Raw genomic sequence first — 14,413 nt, 5'->3', positions numbered from 1 at the left:
CATGAAAAATGCAATTGATGCCGCACCACAGGCACGTAGTGGGCGCAATGGGGCGTGGCAGGCAGCAAGCGAATGCAAATGCAGAAATAAAATGTTGGTAATAGGAAACGACAGTAAAACGGGATCAAGCTGCGGCCTGGAATTTTCGTATCGACTTCAAAACGAGAACGACTTCATATACGACTCCAATAAGAAGTCAATTGGAAAAATGCGGCATTTTGGTCTGTTAACGGTTATTGGTCTGGTTAAAGCCATTTTCACATTTCGGCGAGTAAAAATGATGTTGCTAAAGATCATATAACTGTATATTATATTATAGTTCTATATATGCAAGGATTTTATTAAGGATCTTATTTAACTGACTGAGTCTCGTAATTTTACAGTTAGGTCCCTCTATAGCACACATAGATCGAATTGGCTTTTATCCATAATATTAATAGAAATTTAGAGTTTACTCGTTTGATGGAAACTTAAATATGGATACTTTAAATATGAGAATTATGACAATTTTTCTATTTTGCTCACATAATCTCCGAACTAATCAACTAGAGCACGTAGTTCACTTTTATGTCCAAAACTCTCTCATTACTTTACTCGATTTTACTCTTACTCATTCGACAATTGCTTACCCTCCTCTCTCTCTCTCCCCTTTCTATCACTCGCAAAAAAAAAAAAAAAAAAGAAACGATGTAAATCGTATTCCATTTGAATGCGAATCACTTGTCATTCACCTACCCACTTTTCGCATGATTCGAGCTGAAGATCACATGGAAACCAGATTTGATGATCTCATATTAAGCAGACATTTAACATTGTCCATAATTAGGCCTGGAGCTGGAAGGGCCACGCCCTTCGGGGCTGTTACATGAGCTTTCAGCTTTTGCCCAGATTGTCCGATTGGTCGATGGTTCTTAGACAATGTCTATTTCTATTTCCTTTTTTTTCTTCTTCTAAATAGTGAGTTTTGCTTTTTAATGATCTAAAGTTGTTTTTGTTGTTTGTGCTTTGAATTTAGTTTTTAATTTGAAGTTTTTTTATTTATTTTTTTGTCGGTTTTTGATTTGTTATCGGAAAAATGTTGAAAAACGACTTCGTCATTTTCAATCGTAGCCAGCTTTGTTGCCCAGCTCTCCCCAAACCCCAAAGCCCCAGACCCCATGCCCCACGCCCCCAGTAACATCTTTTGTATTTTTTTTATATTTGTCTCGTGGTTTTTATTGTCGCGCGGCTGCTCTTTCAATTTTATTAGATCATATTATCTATTTTGGTACGACAAATTTGTAATTTAGATCGGACGACGACGCCGGCACTTAACCAACCAGTCAGCTAAGGGGGAGGGGTGCGCCACGGGGAGGGGGGAACAGACGAGTGAGGTGGCCCAGAGACGGGGAACAACTGACTTTGTTTCAATTGGGAGGCGAAGGGGTCTAACCGTTATGGGCTTTTAATTAATTGGCATTCGGTTATTTAATTGAAGCAGCCGAAAGCAAACAACATTCGACAGGGCAGCTCGCTGAGCCAGCGATGCGTTAAGAGCCCCTCCTCCTCATCCCCTCTATTCTATAAGCGCCCTCTCCTTCCCGTCCACCTCCCTAGAACCGATCGAGCATGCTGTTCCACATTTCGCAGAAGACCAATTGAGTTGAATGCCTGTTACTCTGCTGCAAAGGGTATTACGAGTCAGTTCAAAGATCTATGACAAGGAAACACCTTCTTCAATCCAATCAACTCTTGTGATTTCTTATGTAATGATCACATCAATCATGCCATTAATCAATCAAACTACGCTCTTATCTATATAGTATGCATATTTATATAGTATCTTAGTTAAGTCTCATTAGATATTATCAGCTCTTATCTATGTAGTATGTATAAATTTATATAGTGAGAATATCTTAGTAAAGTCTCATCAGATATTATCAGTTGTCCAATTCTCCAATAGCAATGTCATCAGTCAATCAATCAATCCGATTGTCTATACAAACAGTTATATATCACTTCATATAATCTTTTGATTCCTCTATAAGATGTAGAGTCATAATTTATGCCTTTAAGCTTCTATAGATCTGCAGATCTATCTATCATCAATCAGTTAGTCAGTCAGTCAATCAGGCAAACCTCTTCGATTTCGACAGCTGCCTCTGTTAGTGTATTGCCAACTTCTGCTATGCAATAATCTTTTGGCTTGAGAACTTTTGTTGTTCGCTCTGATGGACTGATTGAAAGAGTTGAATCGATGGATCCCATATGGCAGCTCTTTAGTTCTTTGGATCTTTATCGATTGCTTCGATTATAACAATTTTGTGGCGCTGCTGTTATTGTTATTGTTGTTGTTGTTGTTATTGTTGGTCGCGTTCTCGTTCGGCTTTCACATGAAATGCAATAAACCCAATTTAATTCTTATTTTTATTTGTTTCATTTATTTACTCGCCCGGACGTGAGACGCGTCTGCATGTGTGTGTGTGTGTCTGTGTGTTTGCTTGAGCCCCAAATTTAGAGTAGGCGTGGCAGCAGTGCAGGGGGATATGAGAGAAGGCGCTCGCCTTATCAGCGATTTGAATCAGCGTTCAACAAGGTTTTTATCACGTCGCGTAAACCAAACTTTAGACTTGAAAAACTGTACGAGAATTGAAAGTCAGTGCGGAAAGGCATTAAAGGAGGTGGAGGGCTGTACATATCTGTGTGTGTGTGTGTGTGTGTGTGTGTGTGTGTGTGTGTGTGTGTGTGTGTATGTGTGTGTGTGTGTGTCTGTGTATGTGTGTGTTTGTGTAGTATTTAGACTTATCTATGAGTTCGCTGCCCCCGCCCCAAGCTAAATACCAACGTTTCGCTCTAATGGTTCACGCAGACGCATAAGAATTCAGTTCTACGACAACAAAGAGAGATAGCGAATAAGACTGAGAGTGAGAGAGAGAGAGAGAGAGAGATTGATTCTTGGGCTACAGAAATCGACTGGCCAGATGGCAAGTCTTTGCTCGAACTTACAAGCTCCCCAACGTCTCGAACCTAACCAAACAATTTGTATAACACAGATCGATCATCTGTTTTATAGCAGTTCAGATCAGATTAGTTGAAAGACTTCATATGAATTATCAATTGATACTCTAAATCTTTCACTGATACTAATACCTTAAACCTTTTCAGGCACTGAAATTGAATAAACTAAGCTGGGTATTAATAGTAATAATAATAATAATAAATTAATTAAAGATTTCCGTTCTTTTTCAGAGTTTATTTCCAGGTCCTAAGTTATATAGATTACCCTCAATAGTTTGGAGAGATTCTTTGAAAAACGATCTCATCCTTAATTTGTAGGACTTTTTCAGCTTTGGTCTTATCATACATCAAGATTGTATAACGATTTTCTTGCAAGGACTGAAAGAATTTCATATTTATTAAAGATGTAAAGGTAAGATCCTCTAAATTTAATGATCTGTAAAGGTTATCTTGAATTCTCTTCAATCCAGTGGATCTGCCTCCATCTCTATTTAAGCAAAAGTTAAGCTGGAAAGAACTCAAGCGCTTCTATTGTTCCACATTTAACGGACTAGATGAGATCTTCGAGCTTAAATGACAGCTCAGCTGAGCATTGAAGACTGTCCTTGGCTAAGAGTTATGAGCGGAGCGAGGTAAAGCCAAAGTCGGAAACAATTAGCGGAGTCGCTGCTGGGGACTCGAGCAAAGCAGAAGTAGGGTCCAATAGCAATACCAATACCAATACCAATACCAATACAATGCTAAAGCCGCAGTCGATGCTCAATGATCGCAATGAGCGATGCCTTGGAATGCAGTCAACTGGTTGCCCATTGTTGTTGCTGTTGTTGTTGTTGTTGTTGTTGTTGCTCGTTTCCAGTGAAATGAAACGGGCTGTGGACTAAGAAAAGGTAAAAGAAAAACAATCAATGAAAAGGTTGCTCGACTGTTGACTACCTCCGCGTGCCTCCTTAGCCCTATGTCCCCCTCACACCCCTCCGCCTCTCTCTCTCTCTCTCTCTCTCTCTGTCGCTCTTTCTGGCTCTATTCTTCTTGACCACGTCTCTTGTGGTATGCGGTGCCAAGGTGAACTGACGACGACGACGACGACGATGTCTACGAAAAAGTTGCAGCGACAAAAACGTGACTTGGACTCCTCACAGATCCGATTCGGACAGGCCAGAGTTTAGCCTTGACTCTGCCAACAAGTTGGTCTGCGGCAAATGCGGATGCGGATGCGGGAAAGTGAAGAGTTCATGGCATGAACTTTAAAGCTAAGAATGAATGTTAGATAACGATATTAATCATAATAATAATACTGATAGTGGTAATATCAATCAGATTACTAAATAACGGGAATAGAGAAAATGTTGGTTCAAACAGCAAACAATTTTCCTAAGGGAAATATTTGTATTAGTAATACTGCATTGTATTAGTTCTATAGCTGATTTTACAGGGTATTTGAGCGTGGCACACTCTCGCTTTGCCCAAGTTGATTTGTCTTATAATAAAGCAGTTAAAATGTTGCCGATGTCGTCGAATGGCATCGTTAACCTTCAGGCCGCAGTCTCTCCCACTCACTAGATCTTTCCCTCCTCCATTCTCTCTCTCACTCACACTTCCTATCTCTCAGTGTGAGAGCTCAGGTAGCGCTTGCATGAGTTTCAGATACGGTTTCAAATTGAGGTTCGGTTTCGGCTTTTACATCTTACGATCTGTGCCCTGTGTGGGCGTTATAAATGAAGAGGACAAAGAAAAACTGTTGAACTTTATGAATGAAAATGCGTTTTGAGTAACCCAACCACGCAGCATCATCATCATATTTCCATGAATGAGCCACCGTTTCTGCGCTTGTTTTTCCTCTAGGGTAACCCATGAAATACTTGTCCAATATCGTGGGCTACAAGGAAAGCCAATTGCTTGTCACATGGTTCAATGCGTTTGCCAAAATGTTTCACTCTTTCCCATTCGTTACGGGCGAGCGCACAAATTGCAATAATGAGACCAGACACAAGTCAATGACAGCTGAATATGGGCAGAAGAAATACCTAGAAAAGCCGCGACAGAGGGCGAGGCGGAGGCAGAGGTAGAGTGAAATAGAGATTGCAAAGTTTGAGAAGAATGAATAGGTATTTAAAGTTATAAGTTTGAACAGAAAAAGAGAAAAATAGAAGAGGAAATAGATATAGAAATAGGAAAAGACAGAGAAAGAGAAATAGAGAGAGAGAGAGAGAGAGAAAAAAAGAGAGAGAAAAAAAGAAAGATAGAGATAAGAGATATAAAAGAGGAAGGTTTCAAGAGAGATAATGAGAGCGGAAAATAATGAGAGAGAAAGAGCGGAAAAGAGAGGAAGAGAGAGATCATGAAGGATAAGAGACAATGAAAGAGAGTAAAATAACGAGAGAGAGAGATAGAGAGAGAGAGAGAGAGAGATAAATGCAACACGAGAGAGGTGGAGCACACGAGAGCGAGAAACGGAGAGAATGAAGAGAATATAGAAAGAGAAGAGAGAGTTGGAGATCAATGGGCGGACATATAGGGAGAAAGATTGTTAGAGAGACACAAAAGTCCTTGTGAGACTAAATATCTCAAGCAATCCTAAATCGGTTACTTATAAAATGAAATAAAAAGAAAAATTAAAGAAAACAAATCTTGAAATTTATAATAATAGAACACGCTCTAATAAGATCGACCTTCCGCTTGGCAAATGTCGCATTTAAATGGTAATCGGTAAAATCAAGCAAAGTCATAAAACAATTAACTATCTTTGTTTCCACATTAAACAAAACATGGAAGTGTTTGGGGTTTCGTAATACCTATTTACCTAGCACTAATAATGTCTACAGTTCACTTTGTAGAGCTGTCAACAGTTTGCAATCATCCATATGCATAATCTCAATACAAAAACTTGCCATTGTTTCGATTTGCGACCGAAGATAAGCGATTTAGAGCGATCTCAAAGCGTTGCCCTTGAAGGCTCATCTATACCAAGTCGAGCTCTAAAGGCATTTTGCCTTAAGCTGTATCTTAATCTTAAGCCAGATACAATAAGCAGCCCCTACACCATTTCCGCACTATTTCTATATCTATTTAGTGTCATAATCTTCGCAAATCCTTTCCGGTAGCAGGGCAAAAGTAGCGAAGGAATCAAATACCTGGAACGGTATGAAAACGAATTGGAATGCGAGCCAATCTCAGGCATACACAGACAGACATTTGTCTGTATTACTATAGGTATGTATATAAAGGAAATGGGTAAGCTCTTCATCTTCTTCTTTCTTATTTATTTCTACCCATCTAATCATTGAGTCTAAACTGGCGCAAACTTTCAAAAAAAAAAAAAAAAAAAAAAAGAAAAGATGCAGAAAACGGCAAACGATGCCATGACTCGACTCGACTCAACTCGCCTCGACTCTCATGAGGCCCATACCGGCGCCCGAGGGGGGGATCTGACAAAATCTTCAGATAAAAAAAGGAACAAGAAAGTATGCTTTAGCCGGGTGAGCTAGACTCACAGATGCCTTGTAGCTGACAAAACATTACGAGATTCAAATTTTTTAGATGAGATCTCTGTATATTAGAATCTTTTGTTTTCCCTATTTGGCATATAAGAACTCTGACTTTCGTTGCTTTTCGTAAGGCTAGATCATTGCTGCATTTTCAGCATGCACACTCTACCCCGGTTACAGGGTATACAAATATATTGCTGCGCTGGTTTGCTTTCTACTCACGCAGTTTCGCCAGTGTGGAGTCCATTTAGATAGCTGCTCCTCCAGCTGAAGGGGGGGCTTATCATGAACGTTAATCTATGACTCGGCGCAAGTTGGTGCGACTCGGCGCAGATCTCGAAGCTGAACTCATTTTCTAATTGCCCCACGGTGTGGAATGTCTATTCATTCGGCTGCCGCTGCTGCTGCTGCTGCTCTGGTATGTGTTTATTACAGCATTCCCCTTTGCCCATTTGCTCTCCAAAGGCCAGCTACCACACAGGTTTAATTAGACGCGCAAAGTTCGAACCCCGATCGGAATCTGTGTAGCATTTGCATGTGATTTCTGTGCTTTGGGTTTGCCCACTCGAGACGGAAGTGCTGGGTGTGGGGCGAGGCATTTGTACAGGGTATCTTGTCTGCTATTTTAATTGAGTTCACAAACGCTACAAAACTGACCCCAAACACAGCTGGCGGCCTACTATACCGCTGACAGTCACATGCTGTGTGCCTCCCCTCTCTGCCTCCCTCTGCGCCAGCTATTCAAACAAGATGGAACAGTCGGACATATAGCCACAGAGATGTTAGTTAGACAAACGAGAGATGGATAGATAGATAGATAGTTGGATAGTTAGTTTGGCTTACATGGCTGTGGATTATTCAATCTGTTCACAGCATTGTGAGAAATTAATACATCATCATCATCATCAGCAGACAGCATAGCAATGCCTTTCACGTCTCGCATCTCGTATCTCATATCTCTGAAATTCGAGGTCTATCTCTCGCTCTCGCTCTCTCTTCCCTCCCTTTCTCTGGCCCGATCTGTCTCTATTTCATCTGTGGGAAGGTTTCACATTGACTCTAATTAAAAACACAAGTAAGTTGGGTTTTCAATCGCAAACCTAATACAAATAGCTTTTAATTAACTAGACTTGCCCCATACCCTGTACGAATTGCGAGTTGAGAGATGGATTAGTTAGTCTTATCTCCATTTGATTATATGCTCATATTGTTATTGAATTACTGGGGAGGTTTACCCTACATAAATAGTGCCGTTTATTTCCTTTGCTTCTTTCATATTGTATTATTAAATTTGTTTCCGTTGTTTTCTCTTTATTTTTCTTTGTTGCTTATCTCTATTTTTTTAGGGATTCCCTAGCGCAAAATCAAAAGCAGTAAATTTAAAATGGGGCGCATAGATATATACAGATATGCTTATCAGGCATACGGTACTGGGGGAGCTTGAAATTTCGTTGAATTTGATATGCATATTTCGGGAATTATGTTTTTCCAATCTTAACTTGTTTGATTTGTTATATTTGCAATACCGATTGAGGGTTAAATTATTGAATGAATCCATTATGCGACCTAGGCATACGAATTCTGGTTTGCCTTGTTTCTTTTATAAGATTATTGTCGAGGGAATACGGCATCTGGAATATTTTAAGATTGCTTGCACTTTAGCAGATAGGCCAGACCTTACTCCATTTTGAACATTTTCTGTGAAATGAAAGCGTTATAATCTGAGGTCCATAATCTAAATGGAATTTGTTAGATAATTCCTTTATTACTCCATCCTTCATCCGTTAGATAGATAGTCCAGATCTCGACGCATATGAATCACTGTTGAGACTGCTCTAGAGCCATTAGAGCTGAACAGCTATGAGCACGGGGTACTCGCACCGTTGTCCTGTCTTCAGCTACCTAAGTAGTTGTATAACGATTTCGAACCCGACTCGGCTCGACTGTCTGTCTGTCTGTCTGTCCAATTGTTCTTCTGTTTGTTGTATGTCTGTCTGTCTGTTACCTGTGTCAATGTCAACTTCAGTGCTAAATTGTCGCTTATTAAATGTTCTGCTCGCCCTCGCACCGCACCGCTTTGGCCACAAACTCGACATATCCCTGTCTCGCTCTGTCTGGGCTTAACTGAATGGAACGCGGCTGAGCTACTTTATCAGACTAAATTCCAAGTAATGCCCGTTGTCTTTTGTCTGTTGTCTGTCTGCCGAAAATTATGACTTGTTTGGAAGTGCAAATAGCTCACTTCCTGTCTGCTTCATCTGCCCCTCTCCCTATCTCTCTCTGTCTTTCTCTACCCCTACATTTTCTTGTTATACTCTTTTGCTTGAGGTTATTCGACATTTTTGCCACGAAAGGTGAATGAATATGTTCTGAATCAGCATAAACTGCTGAGTCGAGTCAAGTCGAGCCAAGGTCTTATATGATATATCACTTAAAGAGTTCATATGCCTACTCTATGTAACTAAATTACGAAATGTTTGTTAGGGATTGGAATGGGATGGACTTAAGATAGACTTGTGAAACTATTTAAAGTCCCGTTGATCTTTGCAATTGTCAATATATTTTGATATATGGAATCTTATCTTATTACATCAAGTATAATCATCAGCTTTATTTACCCTTTACAAAAATGGACTTGCCTAATCTAGATATATTACAAAGATCAAGGCTCTGGAGTGTCTTCTCCATTCTACAGACATTTTGGTTTTTTTCAGGGTTAGGGTATTTGCACTTCGGCTATCAGCTGGTTAGCATATCCTTCTTCTTTTCACTCTGATTGTTCTGATTGTTGTTGTTGCTGCTGCTGCTGTTGTCGCCGTCACGGCCCGCCGATGGTCGCTGATAAGAGGCAGCCATAGCGTTCCCCATTTTAAGCACTCCCACTCCTTGCCCTTGCCACGTACTGCTCCCCTCCACTCCAGCAGCTGCGATATCCTCGGCGCGATAACGCCATCCGCTACGTGCTACCGAGTTAGCTTTCTTGTTTGCTCTCCTTTCGACCCCTGTTCGCAGCGATCTCAAGGTTGGCTGTACCTCTTCCAATTTTTCATCATCTTCATCATCTTTGATTCTCCCTAATTCCTCTTCGCATCTTCGGCATGTGGGCGTGTCAGCGTTGTAGTTCACAATAAATGCTATCACATTACGCATCGCATATGGGCTTGTAATGCGCTTCCGTTTTCCACGCCGTAATTGCCAGCCAGCTGGAAGGGGGCGTGGCAATCAGCTAGCAATGCAAAGGCGCCGCCGACGCTTAGCGAACGCCGTTTTTTCGGCTCATTTGCGGCCGCTACTTAAAGGTCGTCTAAGACACGGATTTGTATACCCCGCGAACCCAGCGTGATTGGATGAATTGGGTAGATTAGCTCGATATGAAAAGATTATCGAATGCAGGAACACATACTTGAACAAGATATTCAATGTGAATCTGATGATCTAATAAAGAACTTCAATAAAAATTTAACCTAGAAGACGATCTATGCAGTTAAGATCTACTATAGTAAAATTCGGGGAAGTCTTAAAGAAGTTTTGTCACTTTGGAGTTAAGGTAGTTTGAATTTTCCACAACAGCAGCTTTAGGGTATCTGCTAGCTGGGCACGCCCGACTAGGGCATTCGTACTCTGGAGTTTTCTTTTATTTTGGGCACAAAACCCGCAATTATACTTCCGCTATGAGGCACTAAAAAAAAAAAAACAACGAAAAAAAAAAAAAAAAAAAGGGCCGAAGATGAAGTTGAAAACCAAGTCGCTTCATTCATCTCTCGGAGATCTGGAACGGAGGCTGAATCCAAGATTGTTTTGTTGTTTTCATTCAGTGATCGGGCGCGCATTCATTCATTCGTTCATTCAATTCGTGTTGATTGCCACCTTTGGGCCTTTTGGGGCCGCCTCTGCCACATGCCTCACGGCAGCCGCATTTAATGTTGTCCCCATCTCGCTCTCGCTCTCTTTCGCACTCGCTCTCTCCCTCTCGCTGTCTACTGTGCTAATGAACAGACGGCAAGAGCTACCTAGTGCAAAAAAAAAACAAAGCAGCTAAAAGCCAGAGTTTGCTAATTGCAGCTGCTCGATCGCCATATACCCTGTAAATAACTATGAAGTGGAAATCTCCTCTAATTAACACTTTGTATGTCTGTTTAACTTTATATGCTTACACTTTTTTCTCAGACTCATTTTAAATTAAAGGTAAAGGCAACAAATTGCTCAAGCATGATTGATAGATAGATAGATACTCTTTAGATACTCTGTAAAGAGTTGGATTGAATATTTTCCAAAATTGTAAAGTATTTTATCTGTTCAGATTTGTATAAATTCTTCAAGACTTTTAAGTTAAAGATAACAGCAAGAATTTGCTCAAGCATGATTGATAGATATTTAGATTTGTAAAAATTACTTAAGCAAGATGGCTGAGTACCCTGCACTATCCAGCTAGATACCCTGTAAGGACCAACTAATATCACAATAAATTATGCCTCCTTAGCTACATACATCTATATTTAAGACTCCTTTAAGTCTGTTTTAGAGATAAGAAATGGATATTTTTATATCATAATACGCACGACTATATAATGCCTTCTTCTATTATTCATTCGCAGAATACAGGGTATAAATTTTGAGTTTAAAAAGAGGAGATAAAAAACGCCAACAGCTTCACGAAACGCGGCAAACAAACAGAAATCAAATCCAATTTATGTTTTTTATTTCTCTTTCTGTAGTTTTTGTATTTTTTTATTTTGTTTTTTATTTGAGCCACATTAATCATAATTTTGGGGCTCCAATCGGCAAGCGTGAAATAATTTTTATGCGCCGTTTTTATGGAACGAACCCGAAATCTGAAATCCCAGAAAGGTGTCAATCGCTAATTTGACGGCCGCTGCGAGTTGATGAGAAGCGCAGAGAACGGAATGCATAAAGCAGAAAAGAGGTGGAAGAAAATAGAATTGCATTGTGCTTTTGCAATTAGCAATGCGTCAAATGATTGGAATCATGAAATTATTCATATGTATGTACATGTGTATGTATATCAGGCCAAGCCAGTGGAACACTTTGGGAAGCGGAACAGAGCACCACATCGAAGCCAGAGTCGATGTGAAAGACAATGGATAAACGGACAGACTAATTGACTGGCCGACTGACTGACTGAAACTCTGAAGATCTTTGGGAAAATCTATTTAACAGGTGCTTCACACACCGTATCCAAAGGTGGGCTAAAGGTCGTACGAGTGAGTGAAAGCTCAAGTTTCGACTCTACTAATAACAGTTAATACCTCTCTGAGATGCTTGAAAGTAATCCCTAGACTGGGGCCAACTCAAGCTGCTGCCCACGCTGATTGTCCAAGTTTATTGTGATGCAAGTATCATCGGGGCGCAAAATATCGTGAATCACATTGGGAATTGTTATACAATAATGAAAGATCAGCTCAATTTTGTATGATGATATGAGGAGTGCACAGATTCCCAGAGACTGGCGAGAATGCGATGAAAAAGGTCTTTATGGGCATATTTCTCAACTCGGTAGCTGACAGGTCCGTCGAAAGGGGCAACTGAGGGAGGGAGAGACTGAGAATGAGACTCGAGCCGAGTTGAGCAGAGCAGAGCAGAGCAGACAAAGATGACGGTGCAATTGTAGGGGCTGAATGACAACGGTGCATGCAGGCCAAAAGGGAATACACAAAGGGCCAAGAGAGCGAGAGGAAGAGGAAGAGCAGCTGGCTGAAGCTGGAACCTGTTGCAGTTTCGTTTAGCCACTTGAAAAGCAATTTCTGAAATTTATTTTCCATTTATTGCTTTATTTATTTTATACCTTTTCAGTGTGGCCCATTCTACAAATATCAGACACAACTCTTCTCTGTCTACGCGCGTGTGTGTGTGTGTGTAGCTGCTTATGCGATTAGAGCAGAGCAGAGCAGAGCTCATCTGCCTGCTGGGCCGGGCTGGGCTGCTGCAGCCTGTGTTTATTTGTTTTGGGCCCAGAACAATTCTTGAATTCTCGGCCAAAGCGGAGCAGCTCTTGGGCCGCTCTCAATGGGCGCGGACAACAATCGAAAGTAATAATGAAATCTCATAAACAACAACAGCAACAACAAGCAGCAGCGCTTAACAATGTGTGCGAGCGAGAGAGCACAACTGTCTTCGCCCTTTTGCAGTCGCGGTCGCCGTCGCCGTCTCTGCCGCAGTCGCTGTTGCCGATGACGTTGACGTTGACGACACTTGCCTTGATTTTTATTATGTTGGGCTTTTCCACACACACGCACGCACATGCACACACAGACACACACACATGTACATGTGCATTTCTGCATTGTTGTTGATTGTTGTTGCATTGCCTTTTGATTTATTGTTAGCAGGAATGAGAGAATGGGCCCAGGCACAGGCAAAGAGCAAACGGCACTGCAATAAGAACAGCAACAACAACAACAACAAAGACGACAACAACGACGACGTCGACTGCACAGCAGGCACCGCTGCCCTCACTTGTTCATTCTGCCGTTCTCTCTCTCTCTCTCTCTCACTCTGCTTCTCTTGTTGTTTTAGTGCTTGCATTCCGCACTCAGCATTTTTACCTTTTGCCAAGAATTGTGCGTGCTTGTGTGTGTGTGAGCATGTGTGTGTGTGTGTTCGTTTCTATTCTTGTGCGGGCAGCAGCGTCGCGACGCGTCGACGCAGTTGTAGACAGTTCATTAATGTTATCAACAGCATGGGGCATGGGACATGGGATCTGGGATCTGGAACCTGGGGACGGGGGCGGCTGCGGCGGCTGATCGCTCATTTCTTTGCATTTTGGCCGCATCGTTGTAGGTAAAAGCAGCAACAACAACAACAGCAGTGCGCAGTGACTGCGCTGCTACGCAGTTGCGTCGCAGCTCCTGCCTGGGTTTGTGTACGCACATCAATTTCGAGCTGCGTAGCACTTGCTGTTGCTGTTGCTGAAATGGGCCAAAGTCGAACTGAGAAAACAACAAAAACTGGTGGCAACTATTGGCCAAAAAAGGACACAGCGACATGCGTCGCCGACTTGGCCCGTACAAATTGTCAGCTCGAATGGAACGGGCCAGTCGCATTTTATGGACAACTTGTTGACCAGCTGAACTACTTTCCAGTCGGGCAATTGCCGTTAGCTATCGCTCGGGGCTGATCAACAAAAAAAAAAAAAAAAAAAAAAAAAAAAAAAAGAATAGCGAAAAGAAAAACAAACTCAACTCACCTGTATCAATCCGTGCAGGATTCCAAAATCAAGGCGATGCTAGCCGTTTCCTTCCTTGACTCGATTCACTCAATTGTCATTGCTCTCAATTCTGAAGAGAGACTTTCCGCTCTGCTCTCTTTTGCACTAGCAACCTACATACATACAAACATACATTGTGGATATACATAGATGAGAGTCCATTAGAAATCGAAACGAACGATTCGCATTAGCGGAAACTTCTTTTACGCTGCCTCCCCTGCTGCTCACCTCTCTGCTCAACCCCTCTCTACTTGCTGCCTTGCTCACATCCGTTGGACCACAAGCGGCACAACGGCACATTTCCGAAATTCTACTCAATCTCTATAAATATATATCTCTATCTCGCTCGATCTCAAATAAATTTTGGCATTCGAAGCGGCAAAGAGGAAGCAGCGTCAAATTTGTGTCCCCCCTCAGGCGAAAGGCAAAACCGCAAGAATTGCTATTTAACGGTTATTCGTATGAATGAGCGTAGCATGTGTGTGAGAACATACAAGTGTGTGTATGTAGTTTATATACAAATATGTATGTAAATGTGTTAGAAAGTTCCTACATTCATTATATGCACGTATGTATGCATATGTACATACATCGATCATTTACATACATACATCATTTAGTAGACTTCAATTAGAAAGTAATTTTCATCCTAGCCATGTCATTATTTCAATATGCATTTAATACTTATGAAAATGCATAAATACAC

At 41.3% G+C, this 14,413-nt stretch overlaps 1 protein-coding gene across 3 annotated transcripts in view; it reads right to left on the bottom strand.

Moving 5' to 3' along the window:
- LOC6584741 (interference hedgehog) overlaps positions 1-14,413 on the bottom strand; it is a 40,374-nt gene that overhangs the window by 25,348 nt on the left and 613 nt on the right. For all 3 annotated transcript variants that reach the window (XM_044007001.1, XM_044007000.1, XM_032732496.2), the window contains exon 2: positions 13,687-13,820. The gene's annotated coding sequence lies outside the window, so the exon portion shown is untranslated. The remainder of the gene's footprint in view (positions 1-13,686; positions 13,821-14,413) is intronic.

The sequence above is a fragment of the Drosophila mojavensis genome, unplaced genomic scaffold, assembly GCF_018153725.1.
Source record: "Drosophila mojavensis isolate 15081-1352.22 unplaced genomic scaffold, ASM1815372v1 contig_136, whole genome shotgun sequence".
In the NCBI taxonomy this organism is placed as follows: Eukaryota; Metazoa; Arthropoda; class Insecta; order Diptera; family Drosophilidae; genus Drosophila; species Drosophila mojavensis.
Note: the sequence above shows the minus strand (reverse complement) of the source record. Positions and strands in the feature narration are given on the sequence as shown.